Source organism: Chrysochloris asiatica, unplaced genomic scaffold (assembly GCF_000296735.1).
Source record: "Chrysochloris asiatica unplaced genomic scaffold, ChrAsi1.0 scaffold02009, whole genome shotgun sequence".
Lineage (NCBI taxonomy): Eukaryota > Metazoa > Chordata > Mammalia > Afrosoricida > Chrysochloridae > Chrysochloris > Chrysochloris asiatica.
In genome coordinates, this window is record NW_006410527.1 from 5,020 (window position 1) to 9,438 (window position 4,419).

A 4,419-nucleotide genomic window follows, 5' to 3' on the forward strand; every position below is an offset into this window, starting at 1 on the left:
TTTTGTTGTTGTTGTTGTTGTGGTTGTTTTGTTTTTTGGTCCCCCTTTTACCTTCAGTGGACTTTTTCTCTCCCTATGTTACCCAAGAAAGACAACAATTGCAATAATATAGCCAAGTAACAACCACACACTATAAAATCCCACCATCTAGGCAAGAGCCAATACAAGCTGCTATACACTAGCTAGACAGCCAAAATCTGATATAGTTACTCTGAGTTCAGTAAAATGAAAAGTGAAAAGGGAAGTCTATCTCCTGATCACATCTCCCTAGAAGCAATCAGAAAGCTTAATAATACAATAAAATGCATTCATCTAATTACTGAAAATACATCTAATTGTGGAAGATGCCCAAGAAACAACTGGCAATATTGGCATGCATCCAGAAACAAGATCGAGTAAATGACACAGATGAGCTGGAGGTAGACCTAGACTTCACATTGTAAGAAGGGCAGGCTTTGGAAATATCTGAGAAGGAATTCAGGAGAATGATATTGAGGTGCATTCAAATGCTCCACAGAGGGCTTGAGGAATAAGGAAGAGAAGTCAGGAAAGTGCTACAGGAACAGTCAAGTAAGATAGATATTGTATCAGAAACAATTCAAAATCTGTAAAAAGAGGTCCAAAAGATAAATAATAAAATATCAGAAATTGACAATACACTGAAGGGACAAAGGAGTAGAATTTAAGAGATGGAAGCCAGAACCAGTGAGCTGGAAGACAAATCTCTCAATGCTGTTAAGATAGAAGAGCAAGCAAATAAAAGGATAAACAAGCCTGAAGGAAGTCGACAGTTCATGTGGGACAACATGACAAGGAATAACTTGAAAATTATTGGCATTCTGTAACAGAAGAATCACAGAAGTCCACAGAGAAGATAGTTGAAGAGCTGCTGGAAGAAAACTTCCCTAACAAAAATATATGCATGCAAGAAACTCAATGAACCCCAGGAAAGATAGACCCCAAAAGAAATTCATATCATAATCAAGCTTTCCAAAATCAAACACAAGGAGAGAATCCTAAAAGCAGTTAGGGAAAAGGAAAGTGTTACTTACAAAGGCAAACAAATCAGATTAAGCTCTGATCTCTCAGCAGAAACCATGTAGGCAAAAAGGCAATGGGGAAACATATATAAAACCCTGACAAAGCTCCGTGGTCCTGGTTTGTGTGGCAGCAGCGGCAGCAGCGTCTCTGTGAGGAGGCATGTAAAGCCATGACATCAGCATCCACCAAGGTGGGAGAGATATTCTCTACAGCTGGTGCAGCCTTCACGAAGCTCAGGGAGCTGATGATGCAGCTGCATCCTGTGGCTGACTCTTCTCCTGTGGGTGCAAAGTGGACCGAGAAGGAAATAGAGATGCTGAGGGCTGCTGTGAAGCAATTTGGGGATGATCTTAATCACATCGGCTGTGCCATCAAGGAACAGACAGTGGCTCAGATAAAAGCCACAGTATATGAAGACTCTGATATCCCCCTCCCAGCTGTGTCACCCAAGAAAGGGCCCAAGAAGTTAGCATCTGGTGTTTTTGTCACCTCCTCCAGTAGCCCTTCCACCCAGAAGCTCCATTGTCCCTGAGGCCGGGTGACCCCCATAAAGAAGCAGAAGGCTGATGTGACTCTCAGTATTTTGAAACAGTCCTATGCCAACAGTGACCTAGTGGATATTGAAGGGCTAGGAGAAACTCCACCAGCCAAGAAACTCAACTTCTACCAGGCCTGACCCTAGATTCTGGCCCATTTATGACCTCTGCTGACCCTCCATTACTCTCCCATTGAGCCTTCACCTCTGACCCCTCCCATTGTTCGCTATGGACCTATAGATCATCTGGAACTCCTACTGAGGCCTACACTAGAGAAGGTCAAAGGCTCCTGGGCTGGGAAGGTCCACTTTGCTGTCCCTGAATAAGCATAGGCCCAGTCCCTTTGACCTTCACCTAACTGATGGACACATTTTTACACAGAAAACAATAAAGATTTCCCTCTCAAAAAAAAAAATAAAAATAATAATAATTAAGTAAACCCTGAAAAAAAAAACAAAAAAAACCTGTCAGCCAAGTATCATCTAACCAGGTGAGCTGTTAATCAAACACTATGGTGTAATAAAAACATTGCAAATAAACAGAAGCTAAGGGATTTTGTCAAAGCCAACCCAGCACTTCATAACATCCTAAAGTGAGTTCTTTCAACTGAGAACCAACAAGAACAGACAACAAAAAGATATTGACATACATGGCAGTGCCACAAAGAACTCAGTCGACAGAAGGAAGAGTACAGAATAGAACAAAGCTATAAGAATGAATTCAGAGGATCTTGGAGGTCAGTCTATGATCAAAACAATTACAATGTTAAAGACGGTAAAAACAGGAAAATAGATCTAGTTGGTGAGGAGATCAGGTAGATTACAAGATAAAATAGTTTTAATTGGAGGAAAAAGTTAATAAAATATAGGGTAACCTCAAAGAAAATAAAATCTTAACAACATATCAGAAATATGAAAATCCAAGAAGAACATGGAAACATTAAAATAATGAAGAAACTAACAAGAAAGAACACACACACTGAAAAACAAAACAAAACAAAACAAAACAAAACACATGAACTCAGCAAAGTAAAGTATGCAGCACAAAGAAACCAGCATCACCATTAAAAAAAAAAAAGACAGCAATTAATTCCACTGAATGTCAGTGGATTAAATGCACCAGTTAAAAGATAGAGAGTGGCAGAATGGATAAGAAAGCAAAATCCTTTAATGTGCTGTCTGCAAGAGATTTTGTCAAAGCCAATCCAGCACTTCATAACATCCTAAAGCGAGTTCTTTCAACCGAGAACCAACAAGAACAGACAACAACCAGATATTGACATACATGGCAGTGCCACAAACTACAGTTTGACTTCGTGTAAATCAAAGAGGATAGAATTCTTCAGGGAAAGATTACAGAGATAGAAAAACCACCTTCAGAAGTGTATAGACAGAACAAGATTGAGGCTATGGCAAGAAATAATAGCTTCACATTTTGATATTTTTGTTTATTAAAAGTTTCTATAACTTTATACACACACAAAAAAAACAAAAACAAAAACAACAACAACAAAAAAAACCCACATTCTCCAAAGTTAGCTTGAACTTGCATACGAACAATTGATGGTTTAGTTCATTTATTCCAACGAAAGCATGTTCCAAAATATGAATATGTCCTTATTTTGACTTATGATTTTCAGTTTCTCGCCTGTCCCTTCCTACAGATGCAGTCAATTTGTTTCCTGTGCATTACATCTGGTGATGTCAATATGTATAATTAAATTTTGTTCCATTTAGTAAAATTATTTGCAGGTAATAAGTGGGTGCTCTTGCAAAATTCTATCATGTGATATCCAACATCTTTTCTGTCACCAAGACCATATTTTCCAACTACTGATCCTTCCTTTTTATTTTTCCTTCTGTATTCCAATTACCAGTAATTACTAATGAATGCTAATTTCATGTCTAATCAATATCAGACTGAGAATATTGGTGGGATTCTTCAATTTAATCATCACTGGTTTTTGTAGTTGGTGGACAAGTTTGAATAGTGATATTAAATGTTTTTCTTGCAAGTGTACAGACATTTTCCTTTTACAGAAAACATTATACTTTAAGATAAAATTTGATACTTAAACTTGCACAGAGTGAAGTAAAAAATTTCAACAGACCTATATTAAAAGAAGAAGAAATTGATCAGGTCATCAAAAAATTCCTAAGCAAAAAAAGTTCAGGTCTAGATGGCTTCACTAGTGAATTTTGCCAAACATCCAGGGACAAGCTATCATCAATTCCTTTCAAGCTATTCTAGAATATAAAAAAGGATAGGAAACTTCCTAATACATTTATGAAGCAAGCATAAGACTCATAACAAAACCAGGGAGGGATACCACTAAAATAGAAAATTATAGACCAATATCTTTCATGAACATAGAAGCAAAAATTCTCAACAAAATCCTAGCCAATAGAATTAAACAATGCATCAAAAAAAAAAAAAATCACGAACATGTGGGCTCTATATCAGGGATACAAGGATGGTTAAATAATAGAAAATCAATTAATATAATCTACCATATTATAAATAAAAAAAAACAGTGAAGAGCCACATGATCATATCAAATGCAGAAAGGCATTTGACAAAATTCAACACCCATTCCTGATAAAAAAAAAAAATTCAACAATGTAAAAATTGAAGGGAAATTCCTCAACATAATTAAGAGCATTTACACAAAACCAACAGCCAACATTATATTCAATTGAAAGAAACTGAAAGATTCCCTTTGCAAATAGGTACCAGACAAGGATGCCCTATATCACCACTCTTATTCAATGCTGTGCTGAAAGTCTTAGCCAGAATTGTAAGACAAGATGTTGTTGTTGTTAAGTGCCGTCGAGTCAGTTTC

The 4,419-nt window shown here is 37.0% G+C and overlaps 1 pseudogene; it reads left to right on the top strand.

Annotated features, from left to right (window-relative positions):
- Positions 1–1,210: 1,210 nt before the first annotated feature.
- On the top strand, positions 1,211–1,717 carry LOC102835326 (annotated as a pseudogene).
- Positions 1,718–4,419: the final 2,702 nt, after the last annotated feature.